This window comes from Petaurus breviceps, unplaced genomic scaffold, assembly GCF_028583685.1.
Source record: "Petaurus breviceps papuanus isolate PSGF00001 unplaced genomic scaffold, PetGlider_PUasm1.0 91041, whole genome shotgun sequence".
In the NCBI taxonomy this organism is placed as follows: domain Eukaryota; kingdom Metazoa; phylum Chordata; class Mammalia; order Diprotodontia; family Petauridae; genus Petaurus; species Petaurus breviceps.
The window spans coordinates 29,888,095-29,908,574 of record NW_027187400.1 but is presented as its reverse complement, the minus strand read 5'-3'; the positions used below and the strand labels follow the sequence as shown (position 1 = coordinate 29,908,574).

The following is a 20,480-nucleotide window of genomic DNA, read 5'->3' as shown; positions in this document are numbered from 1 at the left end:
TTACAAGAGATACACTTGGGACAGAAAGATACACACAGAGTTAAAGAGCTGGAGTAGAATCTAATATGCTTCAGTTGAAGTAAAAAAGGCAGGGCTAGCAATCACAATCTTAGATAAAGCAAAAGCAAAAACAGACCTAATTAAGAGATAATCGGGGAAACTACATTATGCTAAAAGGTACCATAGACAATAAAGTAATATTAAAAAATTGCAGCAAGTTTCTCTGATGAAGTCTTCGTTTCTCAAATATATATTTGGTATAGAGGTGAGTCATATTTATAAAAATAAGAGCCATTCCCCAATTGATAAATGGCCAAAGGATATAAGCAGTTTTCAGAAGAAGAAATTAAAGTTATCTATAGTCATATGAAAATGCTCTAAATCACTACTGATTAGAGAAAGATAAATTAAAATTACTCTGAGGTAATTACACTTCACACACATACAAAATGACAAATGTTAAAATAGGTACATTAATGAACTTCTGGTAGAGTGAACTGATCCAATCCTTCTGGAGAACAATTTGGAACTATGCCCAAAGAGCTATAAAACTGAGAATACACTTTGACCCAGCAATACCAGTATTAGGCTGCAGACCGCTCTAACCACTGCCAGTCACTGCTCCCCAGGATGCTCTTCAAGGAAGGCAAGTCAAGATTGGAAAGACAGAGTATCACCATGCCTGCAGAAGAGGGTAAAAGATCCTATTCTGCTACTACTATTGTATCTGTAAAAAAGGAAAGCCTTTTTAATAACTGTCTAGCTACTTAAAGGACCAAAATAAAGTTCTGACAGAAGTCAGGGCTACTTATTCTGCTGGTAAAAAATGATAATAAAAACAACAATGAATGGGATGCAAGAACAAGGCACCAGAAAGGACTCGTTTCTGTAGAGGACCCAGAAAATCACAGGAACTTTGGCTGAAGATCCACATTACACAAAAGAATACACAATGAACTCCAAAAAGATCTAGCTGTAGAAATTTAACCAATTAGAAGCAGGGAAGGAGATAACCAGTAATTCAAGGACACAACTGTTCTCTGAGTTCTTCTTCTATAGCCAGATTTGTCTACAAATGGTTCTATGAACCAGAAATAGGAATAACAATAATAGTGAGAATAGTAAATAAGATGATGATGACGATGGCAGACACAGTTGGCGCTTTAAGGTTCATAAAGGAGTTTAATACCCATTCTCCCATTTGAGCTTTAGAACAATCCTGTAAGGTGGGTGCTATTATGCCCATTTTACAGATGAGGAAACTGAGGCTCCACTTGGCTAAGTAACTTACTCATGGTCACATAGCCAATAAATGTTAAAGGCATGACGACAACAATGATGACTATTAAAATCCAGTGCCCTACTTATCAGGCCATATTTCCTCCCCAACTAGTTTCTTTCAGGTCAGCTACCTAGATCCATCGCAAATACCTAATAAATGTCTGGCATTTATATATAGCACTTTCTGTCTTAAAAATTGTTATATAAAAAAACATTTCAACAACAAATCCATGAAGTACGGAGGTCAAAAATGATGTCCCCGTTTTACAGATGAGAAAACTGATGCCAAAAGATGTTAACTGACTTACCTGAGGTAATACATCTAAATAAGCAAAAGAAGTGAACTCTAACAAAGGTCTTTTGACTTCAAATCTAAGTACTTTCCAACTACCAAAACTGCTTCTATGAGCCTCCACTTACTGACCTAGATGAACAAAAAATAGAGTAAGACTTTAATTTACATAAACTAAAACTCCCAATCCCAAGAAGGAGGCATGGTAGAGGAGTAGAAAAAGAGCCAACCAAGTACTAGAACAAGGATTCACCATTCAACAGACGGTCCTGGGGAAACTGGAAAGCAATCTGGCCAAAATTCAGTGAGACCAGCATCTCATGTCACTTTCCACAACGAACTCCAAAAAGATCTAGCTGTAGAAATTTAACCAATTAGAAGCAGGGAAGGAGATAACTTTTTGTGACTATGGGTAGAGGAAAAATTCTTGACTAAATAAAAGAAACAGATCACTAGAGACAAAATGACATAAAATTGGCATTACATAAAATTGAAAAGATTTTACACAATCAAAATCGATGAGAATAAGAATGGAAATGAAAGGAAACAGTTAACTATGAAAAAATACTTGCAGCAAGTTTCTCTGATATCCAGGATATATAGGAAATTGATTCAAATATTTAAGTACAAGATTCATCTGGTAATAAATGGTCGAAGGATATGAATAGGCATGACTTGAAAGGCAAGCTGTCAACAAAACATAGAAAAATGCCCCAAATCATTAATAATATGAAAAATGAAGATTAAAACAACTCTGAGCTTCCACCTCACACCTATCAAATTGGCAAGGATGACAAAAAAAAGGAAGGTGACAAATGTTGGAAGGATTTTGGGAGGACAGGCATCCTAATACACTTTGGGTGAAGCTGTGAATTGATCTAGCCATTCTGGAGATCAATACCTAAAAAGACACTCAATTGTACAAACCCTTGAAAACAGAGATGCCAGGCATATACCCCAAAGAGACCAAAGAAAAAGGAAGACTACTCTTATGCACAAATGTATTTTATATCAGCATTTTTTGTTGTAGAAAAAAAAAAAAAACGGAGACGGCTTAGGTGTCTCAGAGAATAGAGCACTGGCCCTGGAGACAGGAGGACCTAAGTTTAAATCCAGCCTCAGACACTTAATGCATATGACTTGGGCAAGTCACTTAACCCCAATTATCCCGCCTTCCCCCCTCCAAAAAGAAGAAAAAAAGAAAAAAGAAAAAAACTAGAAACAAAGTTGTTATTCATCATTTTGAGAATGGCCAAACAACTTCTGGCATATGACTGTAAAAGGATATCAATGCACCATAAAAAATGACAAGAGGGGTGGATCCAGAGAAACCTGGGAGTATTTACATGAAGTGATGCAGAGTGTAGTGAGCAGAACCAAGAGAGCAATATATAATGACTCCAATATTTGAAAGGAAGCATTAATAACGCAGTGACCAGTTGTGGCTCCCAGTAACTAATCCTGCTTCCCACCTCTTAGCAAGTGAGGTGATGGACAAGAGGTGCAAAATTTAAGAGACGTCCCAGCCAAGTGGAGCTTTGTTTGCCTGACTCTAGTTGTCACAGGGAATGGCATTTATTTTGTGGGGGAGGGGAAGGGGAAGAAGAGAGTTAAGGTAGAGAGTAGAGAGTGGAAAAAAGGAGAAAAGGGAGAAAAGCATCAATGAAACTTTTTTTTAAATACACAGATGAAAACAGATGGAAATTCAGAAGAGGACACAGACAAGCAAGGTAGTGCTGAAACTATCATGATAAATGTTATATACACTTTTTTAAAAAAGGCATACACAACAAAGATTCATGATATCAACTTCAATCCTCTTTTTCCATTTAGCTTTGTATAAGCCAGTAAATGTTCAACACTGCCAGAGTCTCTATCCTGATTATTCTGGTGAGATGTGATTCTAGTCACTGTCAATCCAGGACAACAGCTCCATCTGCAAGAAAGTCACTTTAGAGCAGTCTGGTGCCCTCAGAACTAAAGAGAATTAGGGAACTTGGGATTCCTCCCCTTGTACCACCACTTCACTGTCTATAAAATGCCACATAAGAATTGTCTTTTCTCCATTTCACAGGAACGCTAAAAAGCTGCTTGGGATAACTAGGGGCCTTAACTGGAACGATACCGTAAGCTATTCTCCACACTGTACCACCGCATCCAAGGCCACTGACAGTTATCCTTGCCCTGTGTCTTGTCAGTGGACTCCAGTGACCCTGGAGGGGAGAGTGGGGCTGATGACTTTGCAAAGCCCTGCCTCACTCAAATCCAATTCACTCGTAAGTCAAGACATTACCCTATTGATAATGTTAGTCCTTTCTGAGAACAAAGGACAAACAATTGTGTATGACTGAAAAGTTGGTGTCTCAGTCCAGTCTAAGTGAATAGAATCTACTTAAGCATGAGGAGAGTTTTTTTCCAAGAGTTTTTTTTTAAGCCCGCAGGAATTATTTTGTAAAATGACTAGTCACCTTATAATCTATCAGTTCTATAAATCTGGGTGTATCTGTGATATCGAAAAGTGCTGGTTTGTCCCTATCTTTCTCCTGTTTGTCAAGCTTCAGGGGTTCTCTACAGTGCCCAGAAGAAGATGCAATCTCCGCTTAGCATCCAAAGCCCTTCACAGTCTAGGTCCAGCCTATCTTTGCTGACCTAGCCCATCATTCTCTGTCCTTAAATCCCTCTTTCTTCCAAATCCACTGCTATTTGCTGCCGCCCAAGAATAACAGCTTCTCTCTCACCTTCATTCCTTTAGGCAGACATTCCCCCCAAGTCATCATCTCATGCCTCTAGGAAGCCCAAACTCACTCTAAGATTCAACAGGTACCAACAAGGTTCTTACTTTCTCCATATTCCCAGTTGTTACTTCTCTACCCTCCAACTCCCTCATCCTCCCTACCATGGCCCAAAATGACTATGACTATCCCTGGGCAGTCAATCCCCCTATAGAGGGTAAATTCTTTGAAGGCAAGAACTGTTTCCTTTGGGCCTTTGCATTCCTCAGTACCTAGGATAGTGCCTGACATATGGGAGCACTTAATAAATGCTTGCTGAATTGGAATTTCTCATAGTAAGACCCATCTGTATAGACAAGAAGATTCTCCTGATGTTGTAATAATTATAAGTTAAGACTTAACTAAATAACAGAGGTTTATCATGAGCTTCAAAAAACAAGAAAAGAGGCACTCAAAACTTCTATGCCTTCTGTGTATATCCTTATGTTTTAACTTCTGAATGAGCTGAATCCAATATCTAATCTTTTCATTTTATAGGTTTTTTTCAGCATTCCTGTTCTCACTCAATATAATTCTCTTCTGTCTGTTACATATGTAAGTTATATAAATATCCATTTTCCCTCACTTTTGCCTTTAACTGCTCGAAGAAGAGATGTTTAGTGTATTATCAATGATTCCCCTCTCAGACACTTTAGTGGGACAATTAGGGACTGGTGGCAAATCAATTGCCATTGATTAACCAGCCAACTCTCACTCCCTGCTAATGGCTTAAGTAGTAAAGGACACCTATGAGTCAGAGTGTCTGAATGCTTAGAAGGGGCTCTACCATCACTCTGGGGGAATCTAGAGAGAGGAGAAGTGGAGGCGGGGGAAACAGCTCTTAGAGACCACGAGTGATCTCATTTCTCCTTTGTATCCTTTTAATGATCCCTCACAGAATACTGACATACCGTAGGTGCTTAATGAATGCTTGTTGAATTAAAATACAAGACAGGTAAAAGACAGGCAGCCATTCTGGGGAAGATGGGAGGATGACTACATGGATGGAAATGGGAAAGAAACAAAAGAAAGAAACTGGATTCCATCTAAGTGTGATGGCCAAGCTTTGTTGCTGTGAAGTGTTGGGAAAATGAACCTTCTCCTCCCTATCACTGCAAGAGGTAGCAAGTCTATGGGGGTGGGGCACAGTCAGAAACTCAATGAGCCAGTTGACTTGGGGGAATCACTTGGTTTTTCTTTCTTGTTTAACCTTTGTTTAAAGAGATGACTCTGGATAAGGAACGGCAAGACATATATTCAGCAAAGGAATGTGTAAAGATGCAAGGGACCACCTCCCTCCCTGCTTTACAGAAACCAGTGACTGAATACAGGTATGGAACACTGCATATGCTGTCAGTTAGGTGACAGCTAAATAGGTTTGCTCAACTGTTTCTCCCTTTTATTTTCTAATCTTTGCTACAAGAAGGGCATTGCTAGACAGGGGAGGGAGATGGGATACAGTTAGAAATGAAGATGATTATAAAAACGTGTGACACACATTAAAACAAAAAAGGCATCAATTAAACTGAGAAGATGTTTAATGGAGAAGATATGGGGATCTTAGTGAATTGAGTCAGCTGTGTGATGTTATCAGTCAAGAAGGGTACTGCCATCTCAGATGGCAGTGAGAGAGGGACAGCGTCCAGGAGTAGGGAGGCCACAGTTCCCCTGTCCTCTCCTAAGTCAGGCCACATCAGGATCAATTGTATTCACTTCTGGAGGCCATGTTTTGGGAAGGGCATTGATAAGCAGGAGATTATCCAGGGGAGGGCAACCAATATGGCGAAAAAAAGGTCTTGAATTCATTTCATATCACTCTGTATCATTTGAAGGCATCAGGAATGTTTCATCTGGAAAATAAATGACGTTGAGGAGACAATAGCTGTCTTTATCTGTGGGGCCTTTCATCTCAAGGAGGGCTTAGATTGGTTATTCATCGTTTAGTCGTTTTTCAGTAGTGTCGACTCTTTGTGGCCCCTTTAGGATCTTCTTTGCAAAGATACCAGAGCAGTTTGCCATTTCCTTCTCCAGTTCATTTTACAGATGAGGCAAAACAGAGTGAAGTGATTTGCCCAGGGTCACACAGCCAGTAATCGTCTGGGGCCAGATTTCCACTCAGGAAGAGGAGTCTTCCTAACTCCAAGCCTGTCATCATTTAGTTGCCCAAGGTTTGTTTTACCTGGCCCTAAAAGGCAAAACCTGGACAACCAGCAGAAGTTACCAAAAACGGAAAATGTAAGCTTCTTAAAAGTGGAATGGTAAGTTTCTAGAAGAAGTGAGTTCTCCCTCATCAGAGGCCTTCAAAGAAGATTAGTCAAATAAAGTATGTTGTAGGTAGAAGAGGAATGTTCTGCTGGACAATACATTCTAAAATTCCTTTCGACTCTGTGACTCCCATTAAACATCATAGGATTAGACTCAGACACTGTTCTAGTCCTGTACATACCTTGGCTTGGCCCTGACTGGAATTCAGTTCAACCACAGTATTCTAGTTGGACTAGAGAGCTAAACCCTGAGGTCCCTGCACTCTCTGACTGATGTTGGAGATTCTCTGATTTCTAACTGCAAGAGCAGCTAATTGCACTTCTAGATTCCATGGATGAAATAACAGAGGTCCAGAGAAGTGAAGCAATGTGACCGAGGTCACTCTGGTACTGGAGAACAGAAGCGGGGTTCAAACCCAGACTCTCAGCTTCCCAACCCAGTGCTCACTCCTCTCAAACACACTGCATCCAAAAAGGCAAGGAAAGAGCATTCCCCTGCCTTTGGCCTACACCAGGTCAGACAAGAGGACTTACCTTAAAATCCCTCACCCCACCAATTTGGATTGCAACTTATGCAAATCAAGCAAATCATGCTGGTGGGTTGATTTTTAATTGAACTGTCAACACCTGAATCTATATTTAGGAAGCAACAATACCACACAGGCTAAAAAAAATTAAATTTGGCTTACAAATCAAGCTTAGTAACAGGAACCACATGCACAAGCTCTGGTCTTTGTCCTCAATGACATCAGTGATGAAACTAACCCTGACTTTATCTACATCCACTAGGCAAAAAATTCAGTTGACTCACATCTATTTTACTTTGGGAAATATTCTGATACACGGATTCCCACCATTGCATCTGTAATTAAAGAAAAACAAAAATCTATTTAGACACCAACTAAAACTCACTGTCCATCTCCTGCCTCCATGCCTTTGAACAGACTTGCCCAGGGTCACACAGCCACACAGGAAGTGGCTGAGGCTGAAGTGCCCACCATAAATTATACACTAGAGTCCCCTTCAACTTGCTAGAGGGGACCCATACTGGGTTCCTTGGAAACTACCTAACAGGCTCCAATAGTAAAGAAATGTTTCATCTGTGTTGCTAAAACATGCCACAGATTCCCACGGATTCAGGTCTGTTTCGCTTCAGTAGAAATAATACTAAGGCTTTGTTTCAATAAGAATAATACTGAGAATGTTTTGCTTGAATAGAAATAATATTGGGAATGTTTTGCCTTAATAAGAATAATACTGAGAATGTTTTGCCTCAATAGACACAATGCTAAAGACACTGTACCCCTTAGAAACATATTCTGTAGCTAGCAATCACATTGTCTATAAAATTATGTCTAACAGAAAGCTCGAGGCTGTCTTTCGGTCTGAGAGGCAGTCCCAGCCGGTTAATAAACACTCCTATCAAATTATAATTGGCCTAGCTGTCCTGTTATATCTTGGTGTCCATTACAAGGCCAAATTTGCACTCAGGAAGAGGAGGCTTCCTGACTCCAGGCCTGTCATCACCCAGCTGCCCAACATTTGTTCTGCCTGGCTCCCAAACGACTTTATATATTCTTGGCTGTGTATAATTTCCCCCTAGTAAACTGCAAATTTCTTGAAGGCAGGAACTGTTCTCATTTTTTTTGTGTCCCCAATGCCTCAAATAGTGTCTGACACACAACCGTTCCCAACCCCTCCAAATTCTAGTGCCCTCCCTCATTAATGACTTTCTGTGTATATCACACATAGCTTGTTTGTACTTATCTGTTTGTTTGCTGTTGCCCCCATTAGATTGTGAGCTCCCTGAGGGCAGCAAATTACCTCTTTTTGTATCCCCTGTGCCTGACATGGAGTTTCATAAATGTTCCCTTTGAGTCCCTGAGATATTCATCTAAGCAAACATTCACCATTCCCCAAATCATTGTTGGTGACTAGAGGGGATTGTATGGTCTTTGGAAAGCAAAACAATTTTAAAATCTGTGCTAACATACATAAAACACCTTTTGAAAGATGGCAAGGCAGGAGCAAAAAATGTCGAAGATCTGGCTGAGCAAATTAGGAAAAACAACTCATTAATTGCTCGAGCAATTAGGAAGCATTTCTTAAGGACTTAAAAAATGCAACATTCATACACCACCACCCTACTCCACACCCTCACCACCTCTAATCTGGATTACCCCAATCACCTTCTAACTGTCCACCTAGCCTCCAATCTCTTCCCCTCTCTTACCTTGTCACCCACACAACTGTCAAACCTATAATTCCCAAAGTACAGTTCTAACTGGGGCAGCCAGGTAGCATGCTAGATAGAGCACTGGGAGTTTAAATATGGCCTCTGATACTTTCTTAACTGTATGGCCCTGGGCAAGTCACTTAACTTTGTTTGCCTCAGTTTCCTCATCTGTAAAATGACCTGGAGAAAAAAAGGCAAACCACTCCAGTATCTTTGCCAGGAAAATCACAAATTGGGGTCATGAAGAGTCGAACACAACTGAACAGCAGCAGGTCTAACCATGCCATTCCCCTGCTCAGAAAGACTCAGAGGCTCCCAATCACCACTAGGATTCAATACAAACGCGTCCGTTGGCTCTGAACCCTATTTCATAATCATTCTCCCCTTATTCCTTCCACTGGACTTTCTGTTCTCTCTTTCTTTGCCCCAGTACACAACATTCCATTCCCCTCCTATATGTCCTTGCTCAGACTGTGTCTCATGTGCTCCTTCCTGTAAGGGGCCCATCCTGGATCTTCCCCAATTCCAAGCCCAGCCAGCAACTCAAAATGACTTAGGATTTGCTTTGCTCACATTGCATGATTATTTGTGCATATGTTGTCCCACCTCCAGAAGAACATAAGCTCCTTGAGGGCAGGGTGGAGTTTCTTTTTGTCTTTGCATCCACCCCAGTGCCAAGCACATATCAGACCCTCAGTAAGTGCTTGTTGAATTGAACTGAGTCACTATGAAAAACAAGCTCACATTTCCAAGCAGAGTGTATGAAAACCAAAATTAGTCTGAAGGAGTAACATTCTCCATAATGTAGATCAATTTCTCGTTAAGACCGTCTCCAAATTAAACTGATAGAGCACTTGGTTGCTGCTGCAGGCTAAATTCCTCCATAAACATACGTGGTGGATAAAGTTAACAACATATAATTAAAGTGATTTAATAAGCCCATTTGGGCCATGTTCTAAGTGGTGTCATTTAAAAGCACTTTAATAATTGGACGAACAATATTTGCCCTCCATCCTGTTGAGTAAAGTAATTCTCTTTAAACACATAAATGAGAAGACCAAAGAGCCAGTGTATGATTGTGAAGGAAGTTATATAAGCATGTATAATTCTTCATCCTGGCCAAAGGTTTTATTGCACTTCAAGCAAAGGAGAGCTCTTTGTGAGACAGAGATTAGTTTATTAATAAAATATTCAGCATCTGAAGTGAGCAGTTACTAAGTTGAGAAATGAGCCCCATGGTCCATGAGGAGAGACTTTTTCCTGCTGGTCTCTTTGTGGACCAAAGATTTGGTAGCCCCATTGAGATGTCTGTGGATTGTGCTGTCTCTTCAGGGTCCATGGGTGGGATCAATTCAGCCCCCTCTGTAATGAGGGAGTAGCCTGATTTCCTACCCTTATGTCCTTCCAAGTGAGGCCACATCACCCCAAGTCCTCCCAAGAACAAAAGACCTCACCAAAGACCTGCCAACTCTTTCTGCTTGGTCCTGCGACCTACACTCAGACCTCCCTATTACCAACCACCATCTGCTAAGACATTCCTCTGCTGCCATTGTGACTCCCAAATATTAACTGCCCATCTTCCTAGATTTCCATGTAATTCATGCTACCTATCCTCTAATGGCCAAACTACTAAACTAGACTTCTCCTGAGCATGCCCTGCTGGGCTCCACCTGGATTTCCTGCTATGCCTTCATGGATCAGTCTGGGCTCAAGAATGCTGAATTCCCCAGGCTGTTCTGTATAGCATTCACTGAATATCTTTCCTTTTCCCTACCATCCTTCCTTGGCTGCCTGAATCACAACTGTACAAGAATCCTCTGGTCTGGACTTGCCAGTGTAAGCTGGATTCCTGTCTATGAAACAAACCTCGTGATTTAGCTGGTTTGTTATTGTTCAAACTATCCCCTGCTGAAAGGAACTTACCAGTCACAATCCTGAGTCTGCCAGTTCATTTTCCAAGCTAGGGTTTTGAGAGAGTCTCTCACACAAAAAGTCCTACCTGGTAAGAAGCAAGAAGCCAGTGGCAATAGACTGACCCATTCAGCAACAATAAGACCAAGAGCAGACCGTCCCATTCAACACTTGTTAAGCACCTCCTAGACACAAGACATTGCATTAGTTGTGAGAAAGTCGAAGACAAAAACAAACCAGGCTCAGTTTTCAAGGAGTTTCCCCTTGACCCTGAGGAACTCTTACAATCGAGGAAGATTCCTATGAACCAAGACTGATCCCAAAGGCAGAACCAAGAGAACAGAACATAGACACAAGGTCTACAACAAATAAATGTGAAAGGGGATCAAAGGAAGTCAAACTCCGAGAAAGTAATGAGGGGACTGGAGAAGAAGCAATGAACCACCCATACCCCTCCTTCTGAGCACAAGGTCAGAAGCAATCTCTGCATTGGATGGTTTTGGTAATCGTTGTGTTTGTGACCAGGGAGGGTTTATTGTGGAGAAGGGGAAGGACAGAAATGACTGACATAAAGACAAAAGACATCAATAAAGTGATGGGCTTTTTTTCTTTTTAATAGATTGGTAGTGAGCAAGTAGAAGTAACCAGCCTAGACCACCCTCTGTAGGAGACTGACAATAAAAGGAAGAAAGAAGACAAGAATCTGAAGAGATATCAGGGTCCAGGTCATGATGTTAGACTAGAGGAGACAGGATCGTATTTATTGGCTAAGGGGAAAGAGCCAGAAGGGAAGGGGAGAGTGAAGATGATCATTAAAAAAAACACCTTTATTTAGTGATTATATAAGCACAAAACATCATGATGATGATGATATTATAATGTTAACAACTCACGTTTCTAGAACATTTCACAATTTACAAAGCATTTTCCTCATAAAAGCACTCGAAAGGGAAGCACAAGTGTTACTTCCCATCACCCATCCCCAAGAAATGAGGCTCAGAGATGGCAGGACTTGCGCATGGTCACTCAGCTAGTCAGTGTCAAAGCTGAGATCCAAAGACAGATTCTGTTGCCCAAGGCCAGTGTTTCGATGACTATCCTATACTTCTCATCTATCTGTGGATTAGAAGCATAAATTTATAGTGGCCCAAGTCCAAGACTTCATGCATGTTGTGATTTTTTGAGTACCATTCAGCAGCTCAAGAGTAGGAAGAGAGGAGACAGATGGTAGGAGGTACTCAGAGCTGGGGGTCAGCAAGCAAAAGGTCAAGGAGACAAAGGACTCAAGGGCGATGGAGAACACTTTACTGAGCTAACCAACTAGAGGGCCAAGGCTACATAAGGAAGAAAGTGAAGCCAGAATAATAAATACAGGAAGAAATCAAACAGAGAAGTCAAATTTGTTACACCATTGAATTTAAAAGCATTCATGGATTATTCTCACCAAGTATCTATCAAGTTAATTAATAATGGAATAAAATGGAACCTTTTTCTCTGGGACCTTTTCTAAAAATCACATGAAAGAGTAGAACCAATCAAGTACCAGAAACCTTCAGAACATTCTCAAATTGAATAAAGAGGTGGAAGTAGGAAAAGCCCTACACAAAGGAAGACCTACATTCTAGGTCTCATTTTGCCTCTAACTAGCTGTGTGACACCAGAGACATCACTTTACCCTTCTTAGCTCATCTTTCTCATCTGAAATATGAAGGAGAAAAGGTAGGTGACCTGAATGCTTCCTTCTACACCTGCCAACATGGTTCTGTGATTCCAACAGTGAGAAGGATCAGGGGTCAGATCAATTATTAAAAAGTAGTCTTACAATTCCAATCTTCAAAACAGTTTGGAAAAAGTAAGAAAGAAAAGTCATCTCTATATTTAACTGAGGACTTATACAATTAATGAAGGAATTCTTGACTTCCTGCACAAAAGCTATTGCCTTCTGCGTCCTTACTTAGAAATGGAGAAGCCATTTTCTTTTGGACAGGAATAATAAGAAAGGGCTACTTAGGGCAAAATCATCACTGCTGTTTTTTATTATAAGTAAGATGGTTAAGTAGTTTCCCTGTGAAAAATCACAAGTTATTCTTGCACGAAGATGTTAAGTGTGGCACAATGTAACTAATGTTACCCAAAGAACTGAATACAGAGTGTCTCAAATATTTGAGTGCAATTTTAAACTATTAAAGCTAAAAAATTACATTAAGACATTTGGGATACCCTACATGATCATGACTTCCAACTTAGAGGAGTGTGCTTGTGACTTTGTTTGGGTTTGTCTGTTGTGCTAATTCAAATGTGTTAATAACAACTGGAAAAATACACAAATACCCAAAGAACATAGAAATTTATCAGTGTGGGGAATTCCCTGGATCTCTGAATATTCATATCCATGCCAGCAGGCATCTCATCTCTGAGTAGTGAGGTGATCTGCCCATGCTTTGACAGCTAGGGTCAGAGAGGGGATTTGAAAGTGGGTCTTCCAGTACTCTCCATTCACCATGGCAGGCTTCCTCCACAAAATACATACACTTAACCTTCAACTTTACCTTAACTTGGGGGTAAAATTCCTAGAAAATCATGAAAAAGTCCAAAAACACAGATGTTAATACATTGAATTTATGGGAAATAGAAGGTTAGGTTCCTGTGACCACCAAAAAATGGTAATCTTTCTCTAGAGATTGCAAATGCACTTTTCTAAATACAATTCTTTATGACAAAACATTAATTCTGATAATATGCAGTTTTCCTAACACAGTGACCATGAAATAACCCATGAAATGCAGTAAACAAAATAAAATTGGTAACATGCAAAACATATTTTCTCACTAGTCATTCCCTAGCGTTCTGTGACCTTGTGTGCTAATGTTTCAATTAAAAACCACTCATTTCAGATAACATTCACTTTTCATAACATATGAAATCTACAATACCATACAGTAAAGAAAACTCTTAAAACAAAACCTTTTTTTAACCTGCCACTTACTGTCTATCAGAAGGCAGGGTGAGGGCATTTTACTAGTATAGTTGATTCATTAACACCCTATTGTTCATTCATTAACACCAAAATCAAACTAACAATGGCTGCAGACATTCTGGCAAGAAAGTTACCTAACATCTTTATTTTCTCAATATGTCACAGCACTGAATTTGCACACTTGGGCTTAGAGTCCAAAGGATTTGCACTATGCTTTTGTGGCATAATTGCAACACAAAACTTGAATTTCAAAGGCAAACAATGAAAATATGCACAGGGAGCTCTTGACTCTGCAACAGGAATGTGAACCAGACCAGTGAAGCACCTAGTAGGACAGCAGCTTCTCCATACACTTGCATGCATCAAGTCTCATTTTTTTCTCTACTGTGCCTTGAATATGTGCTATCAACATGAAAGTGAAAATGAGGTTACTAATAAAACCACACAAATGTTTGAAATCACAAAAGTTAAATGCACAAAGGATAAGGATGGACTCTATGTCTATACATACAAACATTTATATATACAAACACATCTTTAGGATTTCCTTTAAAATTAAATTTAGTTGGTGACCAAGTCTCACCTCCCAGTCCTAACTCTAGGGTTTGGGTTTCAGAGTCAATATCAAGCCTGGGTAACAGTAAGAGAAGATAATCTACCTCCCTGTCTCCTTTACAGAGATGGGGGACTGTGGGCAGGCAACATATGCTGTGAGATTCCATGGACATGCTGGCTCATTTTGCTGAACTCTTTTTTCTTTGTTGTTACAAGGGATAGCTAACTCTGAGGAGGGACATTCTGAAACAAAGGTAGGGTAAAAATAAATTATATGAGTAATTCTTAAAAAGTGAATATTAATGGAAAAGTCCCCAAACCCCAGGAAACTGTACAGTTACTACCCTCAAAATAGAATTCACCAACTTTTTTTCATTTTTAAATCCACAACACAGAGTATATGTCTCTGTTGTTAACATGGGACTGGGGCAAGGAGGGCAAGGGCAGGTGGATCCATACAGACGGGTTCCAACATCCAGCCCCAACAGTTTCAGCAAAGAGATGGTCTCTGCTCAGGGAATCTCAAAGACTAATCTTGTCCCATTATTTTATGTAGGCAGATGCAGTGACTCATTTTCAAAAGTCTTTGTCAGTAAAACCCTAAGAAGTTCCAGAAGACTGAAATGTCACCATGTGAAAGAGTCAGGAAATGAGATTTATGAGGTGATTTAGTGATGTGCAAAAAATGTTGGATTGGAATCCGAAGACCTGGGTTCAGATTCTACCTCTAATACTCACTACCTCACTGTGGCTCTAGACAAATGACCTCCCCTTGGGTCCCAGTTTCCTTATCCACAAAATGAAGGGCTTCAATAGTGTGATCTTAAAGGTATTTTCTAGTTCTAAATCTACAGTCCTACAGACCTATAGTCCTATGGGACTTCACTCCATCCTACTTTCCAGGACAAGGACTTAGGTCTCCTTCTCCCTGTAAAGATAGAGAGGAACCCCAAACACCAGTATTAAAAAGCTTTAGAGGGGTGGCCAGGTGGCTCAGTGAGTAAGAGCACTGGCCCCAGAGTCGGGATGACCTGGGATCAAATCCGGGCTCTGATACTTAACACCACACCCAGAAATAACTGGCTGTGTAACCTTGAGCAAGTTACTTAACCCTGATTGCTTTAAAAAAAAAAAAAAAAGCTTTAGGGAAGAATTAAAATGTTTTTGAGAACAAATTCTGGCATGCTAGCAAGTCTCCTAATTCAGAAGGAGAAGATTTTTAAAGACAAGCAATGTGAATAGAGCTAATTTGATTCTCTGGAACTGGGTTCTCTCTAAAAAAAATGGCAGTAGGGGCAGCTAGGTGACTCAGTAGAGAGAGTGCTGGGCCTGAAGTCAGGAAACCTGAGTTCAAATCCAGCCTCAGATACTCCCTAGCTGTGTGACCCTGCCTGCCTCAGTTTCTTCATCTGTAAAATGAGGATAATAACAGCTACCTCCCAGGGTTGCTGTGAGGATCAAATGAGATAAAGAATACAAAACACTTAGCACAGTGCAATTATTATGAGTAATAATAATGGTATTGATTTTACTTTGGTTTCCATACCAAGAAAAGGAAACGAGGGAAGGCAGGGGGAGAGAAAAGGATGGTAGGAAGATGGTCAAGGTGAAGCACAGGCCCTGGTCTGGGGCTCACTAGAGACAGTAAGCTCTCCCCACCAGGACGGAAGGGCCATGGGCTGAGGGAATCATACCAAGTCACTCAGGAAAAGTCTCAGACCTGAGACCGTGGTCTCCCGTGGGAGCAATCACAAGAAACACCTGGAAGTCAGCTGAATGTGCCATGGCTCCATTCACTACGTTTGTTTTCATAGCCAAAACACCCTTTCCTAGCCTCCCCTAATTCAGATGCAAGATTCTTGAGGGTGGGAGCTCTCTCTTTTTGTATCTGTAAATCTAGAACTTAGAAAATTTTCTAGTACAGAGAAAGATCTTAAGAAATGCTTCATTCGTTTATTCATTCATTTATGGAACTATGATAGAAGAAAGAGTTTTGTAAGTAGAACTCCTGATCCAGGGGTTCTTAACCAGGGACTATAGACTGCCAAGGGGTCCATGGCTAGATTTTTGTGGGTCTGTGAATTTATATGATTAAAAAAATAATTCTTGGGGTGTCTAGGTGGCACAGTGAATAGAGTACCAGTCAGGAGGACCTGAGTTCAAATCTGGCCTTAGACACTTAACACAAAACTAGCCATGTGACCTTGGGCAAGTCACTTAACCCAACTGCCCTACCTTCCGCCCTCCAAAAAAAAAATAATAATAATAATTCTTCATATTCACTAACCACTAAGTGAAATTTAACATTTCTTCCAATTATTTAAATATGCTGTCCTGATCATGGGGCCAAAGACTTCACTGGGCTATCAGAAGGTCCTTGTCACACACACAAAAAGAGTAAGGGGTCCCACTCTAGACCATCACTTCCTCTCCTTCAAAAAGCCCAACACTTGGGAGGTCTGTAAAAATGGGCTGGATGAATAAGAAATGCATTTTTCTTTTTAATTTGCTTTTTTTTTTCTTTTTTGGTTATTGATTAATTCAATTCCACAAATATTTAGGGAGTGTCAGTCATAGGAAAGGAAAACCAAAAACATCATAAAAGGCATTAAGACACATAAAGCACTTATTTATATTCCAGCAAGAGAGACCTGACAGGTTTAAAAGGGCTTTACACAGATCCCCACTAGACTAGCTGTCAGCTGACATCCTGGAAACCCTTGTATGTTCTCCTCCTGCCTCTCTGACCATTGCTTCTCAGTCTCCTGTACTGGATCGTTATCCAAGTTAGACCCACTAACAGACTGTTTCACAAACTGTCCAGGATCCTGTTCTTTCCCTTTATGCGATCTCACTGGGTGATCTCATCAGTGCCCATGGCTTCAATGATCCTTCTATGCAGATGACTCCCTGGTGGACATATCTAGCCTTAGTCTCTCTTAACCTCCAGTCTGTATCACCAACTGGATATCCCACGGGTTTCTGAAATCCAGTACGTTCAAAAGAGAATTTATTATCTTTCTCCCACAAATCACTCCTTTTCTGACTCTCCATTCTACTGCCAAGGGCACGACCATCTTTCCAGTCACCCAGGCTGGTAATCTTGGTGCCTTTCTCCATTCATCAAAGCCAATCGGTTGGTAAATCTTGCAATTTCTTGTTCTACATCTTTCGGAGAGAGGGGTGAGGGGAGGGAGGGAGATGCCCTGTTCTCTACACACAGACCTGCCACCCTAGTTTGGGCCCTATCTCCACCTCTCAGCTGACCTATTATTTGAGGAAGCCATGGTGGACAGAGTGCTAGGCCTGGAGTCAGGAAGACCTGAGCTCAAAGGTGAGCCTAGATAAACACTAGCTGTGTGACTTTGTCTGCTTCAGTTTTCTCAAGTGTAAAACTGGGAGAATAGCAGAACCTACCTCGTGATGTTGATATAGGGATATAGCAACATTTGTAAAGCACTCAATGGGGCCTGGCACATAGAAGAAGATGCCTAATGTTTCCTTCCTTTCTCCTTTCCAACAGCCTTCTCACTGGCGTGCCCACCACAAGGCTTTACCAATACCGATTCCCCTACTTCTGGCTGCTGTGTCCTCACCACCACCACCTGTCCCCAACTCAAAATGCTCCAGGACTTACTTGTTACCTCTAGGACTAAACAGAAGTTGGCCCTTCCTATCTTCACAGTCTTCTCACTCCTTGTTCCCTTTCCAAACATTCTATCATCCAACCACAGTGGACTTGATTGCTGTTCTATCCCCCCTCTCCATGCCTTTGCATTGGCCAGTTCTCACTCCTGGAATACTCTCCCTTCTTGGCTTCACCTCTTAGACTCCGTGGCTTCCTCTGAGATTCAGTTCACAAACCACCTTGGTCAAGAGGCTGTCCTCAGGCCTCTCAGCCACTTCCTCCTTCCCCTCCAGTCCTGGCTTCCATCTACTCTGTCTCTTGTATGCACCTATTTACTTACGTGTTGTCTCCTTCCCAAAGATGTAAGCCCATAGAGGGGCTGTTTTTGTCTTTCACTAGTCTACCCCAAGCTCAGCACAGTGCATGTCACACAGTAAGAATCTAATAAATGGTTGTCAATGATTGACTGATCCCCTCTCCTCAGTGTCCCTCCCAGGAGCAGATTACTGAACCGAATGGACAATGAACCCAAGCCAGTCTGGCAAATGGTATTTTCTGCTGCCTTTATCATGCATCTGAACCTGCTCACCCTGGCCTGCATTCAGACTTCACACATGCTCCAATAACGGAACACTTAACATATTTTCATTGTTCCACAAAGCTAGTAATTTGTGTGGACAATAACTTCATACACTGGCATGGTTTCTCTCTGGATTAAGCTGCAGAAAGTCCATTTGACAACAGTTAAGCTAAATCCAACAGTGTACATTAAGATAAAAACCACAAAGTCAAAGAAAATTTATGAACTATTGGGCAGGCTGATTCCCAAACACCATGAGGGCAGCGATGCATGTCCAAAGCACTTGCCGTTGAGTTAAGCATTTCAACAGGGATTAAAAAAAATAAAAGACCAAGTAAAATGGATCACTTTCTGTACAGAAACTTTATAATGAGGAGTAAATTATAATAAATATTCTTAAGGGGACATATCTAAATGTAAATGAGTACACAGTCAGGATAGAACTACAAATGGAGAAAGCTGTCAACCCCAAGCAAGCTCCAGGCCCCAAGCCGTTGGCCTGGCCCTCTGTCTCATCTGATGCCAACTGAGCATTGATCTCTGTGCTCAGCAATCCAGGCCTCAGGGGCAGAGTCAGTGGCTTGACCACTCATCCCTTCTGACTGCTCCCCTGACTTTCAGGCTCTGTTCTCCTCTGGGAAGTCACAGACTCAACCCCAAGGGGCCACTTGATTTGCAATCACAAAAAATGTCACACGTTTGCTTTTGAGCCAGATTTCCAGTGATAATTAGAGAGGAGAAGAATCTAGGAGGAATGGTTTCATTAAAATCAATGTAACTACTAAGAGAGAAGAAGGAAGACAAGTGCCTGTCTCTCAGGTTTTGTCTGTTTAAGAGGGCATGTTTTTTTTTTCATCTGATTAAGGAATGTGAGTCCTGAAGGCCCAAGGTGCGGACACGAAGGCAATCAGTCAGGTCACACCTCACTGTAACCATCACTAGCACAGGGTGGCAGAGGGGAGGGGAACTGGAGTGTCGGATCTCTTTTTCCAACGCCCAAAGTGAACCCCTCTTTACCATTCCAAATCTCTTCCAGCAAATGAAATGCCTGAAAAAATCTAGAATAATGCAGTGTCAGAGATTAATTGAGAAAACACTTTTCCAGCCTGATAATTTTCCTTAAAGACAAAGAATTTACAAAATTAGCAAAAGTTATATTTCTACCATCTGTCTCCCAGAAACCTTTCACCTTGGGTCTGATATACATAGGTTACTGGAAGGAGGAAATAAAGCATTCTAAAGTAAAGCCTGATCAGAGGCAGCAAGGAGGCACAGTGGACTGAGTACTAGGCCTGGAGTCAGGAAGAGCTGAGTTCAAATCTGGCCTCAGACACTTACTAACTGTGACTCTGGGCAAGTCACTGCACCCTGTTTGCCCCAGTTTCTTCTTCCGTAAAACAAGATGGAGAAGGAAATGGCAAACCACGCCAGTATCTCTGCCAAGAAAACCCCAAACAGGGTCATGAAAAGCTGGACATGCCAGAAACGAATGAACAACAGAAGCCTGATCAACATGCCTCATGCATTCTGTAATTCACTTCATTTTTCTAGTCATTGAATAGACAGGAAGTGATGCTACCTTGGCACAGGACAGCTACTGAAACTCCGATACTAACCAGCCAAGAGGATGCCTAGCGGAATGAACCACAAGAGGGACTTAGAATAGAGATGGGACGGGAAGAACAAACACTTTGTGGAACTGCACTGTGGCTGTGATCTGCTTTGCTAATAGTCCTGGCGTTCAAGAGCATCCAGGAAACTGCCGTGAGGACCAGAGTCTGCCCTCAACTAGGAGCCCATCATGGCAAGAGGGGCCTAGACTCTCAAAGGCTACATTAATGAAAGACAAGCTTCAAGGCATGCCCAGCAACATACACACACACAGATACAAACACACACATGTGTGCATGCTCTCTCTCTCTCTCTCTCTCTCTCTCTCTCTCTCTCTCTCTCTCTCTCTCTCTCTCTCTCTCTCTCTCTCTCTC

At 41.3% G+C, this 20,480-nt stretch overlaps 1 protein-coding gene across 1 annotated transcript in view; it reads right to left on the bottom strand.

Moving 5' to 3' along the window:
* The window catches only part of NPHP4 (nephrocystin 4), a 169,960-nt gene that overhangs the window by 86,670 nt on the left and 62,810 nt on the right, over positions 1-20,480 (bottom strand). The window lies entirely within an intron of this gene.